Raw genomic sequence first — 10,052 nt, 5'->3', positions numbered from 1 at the left:
GGGCAGCTTCATTCATAGTCGAGATCTGTCACAATAAGTGTTCATCAAGTAAACTGATGTAATCTATATGTTCAATTTACGTACACATATAACTTATTACATATATAATAAAATATAGTGCCTAAACGTTTTTGATATTTCTGGTCACTCTGAATATCCAGTAGTACAATTAACCAGTTCAATAATAGTCATAAACTGAGCTATTGCTTAGCCACTAAAATCAATAACTTCTGGTAGAATTTCAACTCGACTTGGGAAGAACAGACTTTTGCCCCAGGCCGAAATCAATCAACTAATCCATACATACTGTGAGAGATACGTTAAATATGGTTGTAAGAAATTGTGTTATTGGATGGCGGGAGTGGAAACCCCACTCAGGCGACAAACACAGCCCTTATGAGGATGAACCACAAAAAGTCACCAAATTAACTTGTGTTTAACCCTTTGGTAGCTTGGCACAAAGCAGTTAGGGTTAACATATGGGCAATGTGTAAAGTATTTATGCAACACACAAACAGTAATAAAGTGAAAACATAATGCACGAAAAATCCCAAAGCAATTCAGCTGAATGGAGAAAGTATTAATAAATAAACTGATACCAGAATGACAAAAACCCAATCAGTAGAACCAGAGATATTCAATGCTAAAGTGTTTGCTGGTGAAAATAGCACCCAAAAGCACAAAATACCAATTGCAGTCATCTAGTCACATTAAAGCAGGGGAAAGTAACAATTTCAGCCTGATCACGATAGAGCACTTGTCAGATACAGGGCCTATGAGTCTTTAGGGCCTACTTTAGGGGTGACTTGTATGTATTTGTGCGAAATTGGATTGTTGGTTGGCTGGTGTGTGAGCCCTGGTCAGGCAACAGCCACAATCCCTGGCAGGGTTGAGCCACAAGAAGTCACTAAATTAACCTGTGCTTAACCCAGGGTAGCTCAGCACACAAAAAAACAGTCAGGCTTAACTTAGACGCAATGTGTAAAATATTTATGCAGAATGCAAACATAAATTAAGTGAAAACACAACACAAGAAAAATCTCACACCAATTTAGAAACAGTGAGCAAATTTTAATAAACAATTCAACACAAAAACAACTAAAATCCAATCAGTAGAATTGGAGTTATGAATATTTAAGGTTTTTAGTGAATAATAATGCCTAAACGATCAAAGAGCCAACTGAGGACACCTTGTAACCCGAGACTGGGTAAAAGTAATAAAATATGGCCTACCGCGATGGAGAGCAGATCAGATACAAGAAGTGGGTTGGGCCTGGTCAGAACTTGCTTTCATACTTATAAGAATTTTAAAGAACATTTTCTGAGACTGTAAAATTCAGCAAGGCAAGGCTGCAGGCAGTGTCCTATGAGGGAGTGTTATTGTCGGGGAGTCGCTGGATGAAGTAATGATGAGGATTTCTATGTTCAGACTTAGTCACTTTGTAAGTTGCACATCTTCAGTGGGCCGAGGCAGGAGGCTGTAGCTGAAGACAGTTTCAGGAGGTCGGTAACCCCTTTGGCAAAAAACTGCAAAATAGGATTTGCTGCTACCGAGAAGAATGTAGATTGAGTTGCCACGAAGTCAGGTGATGCACCTTGGGAGGATAGACTAACAGGTTGGTCCCAGTCTTCCCTTGGTTCTCAAAGTAGTTTTTAGCCAAATTTCTTTTTGCGGTGGGCAATTTAGGCTATCCGGATAACTTTAGCACCACAAACAAGGGTCTAGGACTGGTGGAACACCACTTGGGCATTCAGGACTCACTCACTCTTGGTTCAGGTGTGGGCTCAAGATGGTGGGAGCCGTTCATGCCCCTGCGGTTCTGAAAAGTAGACCAGTAAACAGGCCATTGGAGTCACTCTTGTGGTCCTGGGTTCATGTGAAGATGCAGGGCTCAAGCAGCAGAGCTGGCCTCTGAGGATTCAAGGCAGGTTCCAAACAGCATGCAGTCCTTCCAAGTGCAGTAAAACAGTCTTGTGGAGTACACAGCAGGCCTTAGGAGTAGGTAGCCCTCTGAGAGTTCTTCTGCAGGTCCAGAATGTCAACTGAAAAGTGGGTCTCAGGTCCCTGTTTTTATACTTGGTACCTTCTTTGAAGTTGGGAGAAGTTTCTAGAGCAGGGGTCTCAAACTTTGTTATTCGAGGGCCCACTTTGAGCAAAATGTTTCAAATAAATCACCAGGTTGTATCTTCTACAATTATTGGAATCAAAAGGTAAATGCCCTACTAAAATATACTACATTACCTAAAGCCCACTGAACAAGTTCAATACCCAAAATAACATACACTCCCCAGCTCATTTGACTCTATGAAAAAAAGCAATAGTGTGCTCTCAGCAATAATACAACATTCATAGTCACAGTTCCATAATCACCTAAAATATAAAAATGCTGCCTGCAAGTGTCATTCCTGATCACAGAAGGGCTAGTATTAAAAACCCTAAATAAATAAATAAATAAATAAATAAACATAGGGGAAATGATAAAAGTCAGAGCACCCCATGTGGGATGGCAGAGAAATGAAAATATTTGATAGAACCGATAATTAAGAGCTGGCTGGGGCTAAAGTCAATATTTTTGTTACTTCTTTGAGCAATTTCACACATCTGGCCGATAATTGGGGTCTCACACCACTCAGAAGTGCGAAAATAGCTGTGTTGCATTTTCTTATACAAAAACTACCGTAGATTGAGGGTCCAAGGGAACAAGTTTAGAGACCACGAAGTGAAAATTCTCCTATAAACTTCATAAATACATAAGTCACCTCGAGTCTTATCTAAAGCATTAGTATAACCATCGATGCTGAATGGTTGCCTCCTCTCAAAAACTAACAGTGACTATCAATAAGGGGAATCATCCCTTAAGGAGTAGAACCCTCACTCACCCAAGGGAGACATGCTTCATCATATGGGTCCTCCTTACAGCACAGAAAACCTAGTGGGCACTGGGATCTACGACTTCGTGTTATTAAAGAAGGAGCTGAGAGATGTTTTATTTGGAAGGATGGATACTAAATCCCATATGTGAGGATGATGGGTGTCATGAGGTTGCAGCGCCGTGTGAAAAAAAGTGATACGGTGAAATTAAAACTGTCTAGAGTAGATGCACTAACATTTAATTTATTTTGGTGCTCTACCTGGCAGAGTTAAAACATAGAGCAACACAGTGGTATGGATTTATAACCACTGTCACATTGAGGTCAACATGTTTCAGCCATCTGATCAGATCCCTGTATCGTTGGCTTTCTTCAGGACCAGTTATAATAGTATTGCTGCTGCTACAATTGTGAAGTAATAAAAATTACATACAAAACCAGTATTCCTGTGTCTTCTTTTTCAGGTAATACACAAGGTATCTGTAGTTTTGAAAGAAAAATAAGAGAGAGAGAAAGCCACCAGACAATTTATCATCCATGTCATGCTCATTAATGATTTGTGTAACATAACAATATCACTCATTTTGTATGTGCTATGGATGAATCACAAAATAATGGGACTTACCCTTCATAGTGGGATAGCCCTGCCTCACCTCAACCTGGCTGGCTGCTCAGGATGGAGGCCCCGCACTGCGGGAAAGAACCAAAGAAACATTCATTTCACTAAATCATTTGCAGAAAATGGTACCAAATGTGTGTACTCTTGCAATGGACAGTTTAAGCACAATCAACATATGGGGGTTGTCGCTAAAGGCCAGGACACATCAGTCAGTCTGTACACAGAATACATGCAGTTGTATTCAGGATTTTTTTACTAGTATGCCACATATTATCATAGGAATGCAAACTAGCACGATCCTGGTCAAGTGTAGTAGTCAAAATGCCAAATATCATTATCTTGAGACCAGTCAACCCCATCCCGGTTAATACGGAAAACCAATTGCAAGATGAGGAATCATGGCCCAAAAATACATCAGCGTCCTTTACTAGAATGTATAGTCAAAGGTCAGGCTCCAAAACTGCTCACCCTTAAGCTCACCTGTCCGTCGGTACCTCTGTCCCCATAGAGTGCGCCCCGGGAGGTACCGACAGGGAGCAGGGTTAGCTATTTTATGCTGGAAAACGAGCATGGGAGACAGGGGTCCTCTCACCCTATAGTGGCCCCACTTGTGCCTGATTTAATTGATTGTCATCGCGCATGTGCTGAAGGGTAAGGTTCCAAATGCACGAAGTGCATAGAGCGCATGCGTGATTCACAAAATACTACAATGGAACGAGTTTCCACAAATTAAATCTCCGGTAAAAGATGGTAATGATTGTGCCAGAATATCTGTAGACGGGAAGACAATTCCTCTTGATTGTCTTGAATTCATAGTTAAGTGTTGCAATAAATGCTCAATTTATTCACTCCGAACTTTCGAGTGATGACTAGTGTCTCAGCACTACACATGTGCTCAATGCTGTACCACATCAGGCTGGCCAAGAGATAAAAGGCTGGCCAAGAGATTAAAGGCCAGGAATATCGAGCATGCGCAGAATCGCGCAAAGGTGTTAATGCATGTTACAAATATGCCGTACATACTCAATACCTACAAAAATAAGGAGCATTGACCTTGAGAGGTTCATATATACTGAGTTAGGTCACATAAATTGCCCATTGATAATATGTCTAATTTGAGTTTGTAATAACGATCAAAAACAAATGTAGTATTATCTGACAGATCTCTACCAGTCTGTATATTTCTAGTGTGCTGTGTGAGCTACTGAGTCTATAGTCGTTCATATCTCAATTATTGCTGGTTGGATACTAGTCAAGAATTATTAGCAACCACATTGTACATTGGGGAATAACCTATTGTTCTTACGAGAGTGGGTGTGCCCCAAGGAGGTTAGTAAAGTCTAACGTACTGTCCACGGTATATCGTCGTTAAGACCCATCACATCAGTTCTTAATTTATAGACCCATCGTTGTTCCTTACGAAATAAGAATTTTGATGAATCTGTCAAATGTGGTGGAATCCATGGTTGCTCCAATTCTGTATCAAGATGATGTTTATCTAGAAAGTGGTTAGTCAATTTCGTGGAACGTTTACCATACCTAATTGTACTCTTGTGTTCTTGAATCCTTGTTTTTATCTTTCTCGTAGTCATTCCGACATAACGAAGATTACAAGGACACCAAACCAAGTAAATAAGTCGCTCGCTATTGCAATTAGTGTGTTTCATTATTCTCCATGGTCATGCTGTACCAATATCGATCTCCGTTGTTTTCTTGGTTTGCGGACAAGCTGTACAAGTTCCACAAGGGAAGTGTCCTATCACAGGTGGAAGATTCCACAACGTCGGTTGAGTGATCAGGGGTTGGCTCTCTCTAGGCCTTGTATGGACCAATTTTTCTTTAATATTGGTACTTCGTTTGTACGCGAACAAAGGAGGAAGAATTTCATTGTCCGCTGTATTGAGTATTTTCCAATGCTGAGAGATGTTTTTTTTAACTGAGTTGGAAAAGCTCGAAAAGGTATTCACGAATGTAAGTCTTGAATTTGTTTCTTTCTTGGTAGTGTGTTCTAGTAGTGCCTCTCTGTTATTGTTTGCTGCACGTTTCTTAGACCTGCGGATCAACTGAACAGGATACTTCTTCGACAGAAGATCTTGGGACAAAACTTTGGTACAACCGTTCTTTAAACTTTAAGAAATTTTCTTTCAAGACCATTCGTGCACAAAAGATTACAAAACTGATTGGAGTCATGCTCTCCCAAACACGTGCTTCTAACATTCCTTTTATAGTTGTTAATGTTTCTTCTTGTGGAATGCACGTGTATAAGGATTCCACGTCGAAGGAGACCAACCAATCGTGTTCAGTATCGAACGGGATATCCTGAATACAGCTCAAAAGATGTTTCGTATCCTGGATCAAGGTAGGCATATCCAACACCAAAGGACGAAGGAAGACATCAACAAAAGTCGATAGGGGTTCGAGAATTGACCCGATACCCGAGACAATGGGTCTGCCTGGCGGGGGACGTTGGGCCTTATATATCATAGGCAATACATAGAAATACGGGACAATGGGTGATGTTGCCACCAGATACACAGCCTCATGATCTGTAATCCACATATTCTCCTTAGCCTCGTCCACCTTCTTTCTGATTTCAGTTTGTAGGCGTTGTGAGGGATCCGCTTTCAAAAGTTGATAAGATCTCACGTCGCCCAATTGTCTCAGACAATCATTCCTATAGGTATCGGAGTCCATCATCACTATGGCCCCTCCTTTGTCCGCAGGTTTTTAAACCACCTTTTGGTTAGCGGCTAGTTGTTGTAAGGCAGTTCTTTCTAACCTTGTTAAATTTTGGTATTGGCCAGTTTTGTTTGTCGTGATCTTTGTTGACATCATGAATTACTGCCTCCTCAAAAGCAATGATCCTCGCCGGGACCAAATGCGCAGGGGGATTGAATGTCGAGGGTGGTCGTAGTCCGGTGTTGGTATCGTGTACCACTGTATTGTCTTTATTCTTGAAAAATGCATTCAAACGTATCTTCCTAAAAAAGGCAGCTAGTTCCTGACGTGTCTGAAATGCATCACCTTTAAACGTAGGCACATATCCAAGCCCTTTCTCCAGAACTTGTAACTCAGTAGCAGTCAGAGTATAAGAGCTTAGATTAACAATCACTTGTTTCTGCTGCTCGTTCCCCGTTGTACTAGTGGCTGTGCCATGCTGCGTGTGGTCGTTGTCGCCACCGGTGTGTTTCATCTCACTTCTGATTGTGCCGATCTTCTTCTTCCTCTTTGATGCGTTGTGCCATACCCTAAAAAAGGTTGTTGTGGCATCATGTTGTTATATGGTTGGTAGGGAAAGAATTGTTGTTGTGGGTGTGATGGAGGAAAGCCAAATGGTGTAGGTGGCCACCATTGATTGGGTCCTTGATCATAAAAGGTTCCTCTCCTTGGCCCTCTTCCCCTGCCTCATCTATTAGATGGCCTACCTGTTTGGCCTCCAAAGTTAGAGGAATCTGAATCACTTGAAACATTTTCACTGGATGATGTAGAATAGTTAGACCCATATCTCCCTCCCCTGCGATTGAGTTGTGGTGGGATATATTGATCACTTGTGTATGGATACACTTTATCAAGTGCAAATTTATCCAGGTCTTTTTTGAATTTAGTGATCTTTGTTGTAAGGTCCTGAAGAAAGCCAACGATACAGGGATCTGATCAGATGGCTGAAACATGTTTGAAGAAAATCAGAAAAATGGTCAGGCGATTTAGTCGATGTTTCTTAAGTAATTTTGCCCGGCGTTAAACGCCTCTAATACCATACGAAGTTTATCAAATAAAGAGGCAGGCGCTGGAGACAGGAAGACAGGAAACAAGTTTTATTCCGACGGAGCAGAACACATCAGATCGGACAACAAGGTATCGTCTCGAGGTGCTTTCTAACAGCCTCTCTGAGGCCTGGCCTTTTATACACTGGTTTACGACATGTGACCGCTCTTCATTACAATAAAGAAATTGTGAAGTAATGAAAAAACGACATCCCGGTACCCCCCAGTTCCGGCTCATTCCAACACGTGGCTACAGTAGAGGTCCTCACCCCCCCATACAATAGGAGGGGGCTATCACGCAGCTGAGTGTTCCGCTGATTCCTTTGGAATGTGTGCGCCTGATCGAATCTCAGGGGGTGGGGAGGTCATGATCAATAGTAGCTCCTTTGAAGAGGGGCGAGTGCATACAGTAGTGGGCAATAAAATGTATCCTCAGGCTAAGGGATGACCAGCGGTCCGTGCAGACAATCGGGCTCAGAGGAAGGGGTCATCAAAGGAGAGATATTCATGAAAGGAAGGATCGGTGTGGACAATCGAGCGTAGAGGAAGGGTTTATCAAAAGAGGGTATTCATGGAAGGAAAGGAGGTGTTGGTCAGGCGCGGGGTGTGATTCCCAGAGACAGAGTCATGCGGAAGGGGAGGGTTCATGACTTGTGCATGTGAGAGCGGGGGCAGCCAGGGTGCATGGGGGATGCTTGCAGGGTCAGGGAAGTGCGCTGATGATCGATCGTGAACAGGGAGACCATGGTACCTAAAATGGCTGTCGTGTATGTTCATACGTGAGTCTGAGGAATGGGCAAGATGGCGCAGATGATGTTCAGTTCACGAACTAAAATTCCACAGTCCTCCCTTTTAACATGTCTCGCCAGCTTGTCAATTCGGATCTATCCCCATAAGATCACGTATTTCTATCTCATAGAGGGGACTCATGTGCTTAGTTCTAAAGTCCAAAGTCTTAGGGCACATGCAGTTAGAAATGAGTGAACACAAAGGTGGCAAACATTGAATACCTAAGCAACACCCACACAGTACCACGACTGGTATCAGTAAAAATGTAAACAACCTCCATCCCCAGTCCTTCAAAGTGTCCCAAACCCAGCTTCCAAGCGACCATCCTTCTTGCTCCTGGTGAGCCTCTGAGGATAGTCTGTGGAGGTGTTCGATTGCTTTGTAGACTGAAGGCGAGTTATCTGGCACGTAGGTGCAACAGCTGGAGCCGATGATGCGGCATGCTCCTCCACGGTCGGCCAGAACCACATCTAGAACAAGGCGGTTTTGAAGAGCCACCAGGCGGACTGCCTGAAGCTCATCCGTGTTGTTAGCGAGGATGCCAGCCGTGATGTTAATGGTTGTTTCTACTGCCTGAGTCAGGTGTCGGATAGCGCGGCTATTTGCCATTGGGCCCCACAGAGGAACAAGTCCCTTCACCGCATCCAGGAACTGTGCTCCGGTGGAGTCGGCTTGTCCAATGTCTCCGGCGCGCTTTTGCCGGTGATGGTAGGCTGGGGCCACATACGTGGGGGGAAGAATGAAGGCGATGTAGCACGTACCCCTCCAACCTTTCGGGAGCCAAGTGTAAGCTTTGATGCCACAAACAAAGTACATATTCGGAGAAGCAACAAAGGAGGGGGGATCAACTGAGACCAATGTTCTGGTGATGTGGCAGGAACTGTGACCTACCAGCTGTGTTCCCTGGCCTTCGAGGCACACGTGACCTGTAGTATACAAAAGGGGGGACAATGGCGGACAATATTTACCGGGGTCCAATGTACGTGTCCAGTGAGCAATATACAACAGTTGTACAAGGTTCCCCAAGGGAGGGGGAGGGAGGAAGGGAAAGGAGGAGAGAAACAGCCACTCTCAGGAGTGTACAACAGGGAATCAAGTAAACCCTTAACGGAATAAGGATGCCTCACACAATTAGAAGGTTGGACAACAATAGCCGTCCGTCCAAATAACTGTATCGTGTCATCATTGGCCTCCTGCTCCAACGACAAGCTGGCGGTGCAATGCCTGCCGGGTAACACGTAGTGCTACTCTTTTGGTGGAGTTCTTTTATTCCTGGCCAATGGGTGCATGCGTGTGAGGGACCTAAGAAGTGCAATTGTGAGCGTGAGTGAAAGTTAAAAGTAAGTCAGTAGAGTCCATTAGAACATTTTTAATAGGGTGGCTCACTGCTTAATTAAAATTGATAAAGGGAGGGGTAGCGAAGCACAACAGTAAAGGTGATGCGGCTTCGTTCGACCCTCGCCTATGGTGTGGTCGACATGTTTCACGCCAGTTATGGCGATTCTTCAGGACCTATGGTTGCTCATCAATTAATGCGAAGTCTCCCCCAAATCGAAGAAACTTCCATATACAACCTGTGTATCAAGGCAGCAAGGGCTACTGCGTTGGTCCTTGCCCTAGAAGTTGGGAAGAAATAGACAAACTCAGACCTGAAATGTATTCGCTCAGGATCTTACATGCAGCAGCAAATTCCCAACATTCTACTGTGGTTAAACAATACTATGTCCAAACCCGGTGAAGTAAAGGGAAGGAGAGGGCTGTGTGCGACGAGGGGAGCTAGGGGATTGATGTATCGCGTAGGGCAATTGCTACGGATACCATGGTTAGATCTATACCAATAATTATACTCCAGGCTATGACACCCATTCGTGCGGTTACAGCTTAGTGGTAGTATAAAGGATATCAATTAAAAAGAATTCTGCAAGTACATAGTGAACAAAGCCCCACGTGTGTTCATTATAGCTATAATGGCGGGGTCGCCAATTGGTACAGTACGGCGGAGTCTTACC

The 10,052-nt window shown here is 43.5% G+C and overlaps 1 long non-coding RNA gene across 1 annotated transcript; it reads right to left on the bottom strand.

Moving 5' to 3' along the window:
• Nucleotides 1–1,071: 1,071 nt before the first annotated feature.
• LOC144827774 (uncharacterized) lies at nt 1,072–4,062 on the bottom strand. The gene is made up of 3 exons (XR_013610361.1): nt 3,971–4,062; nt 3,497–3,561; nt 1,072–3,351 (listed from the first exon to the last, which is right to left on the bottom strand). It is a non-coding gene; the product is annotated as an uncharacterized LOC144827774 (long non-coding RNA).
• Nucleotides 4,063–10,052: the final 5,990 nt, after the last annotated feature.

Source organism: Lissotriton helveticus, chromosome 4_1 (assembly GCF_964261635.1).
Source record: "Lissotriton helveticus chromosome 4_1, aLisHel1.1, whole genome shotgun sequence".
Classification (NCBI taxonomy): Eukaryota; Metazoa; Chordata; class Amphibia; order Caudata; family Salamandridae; genus Lissotriton; species Lissotriton helveticus.
The sequence above is the reverse complement of the archived record's forward strand: the minus strand, read 5'-3'. Positions and strand labels throughout refer to the sequence as shown.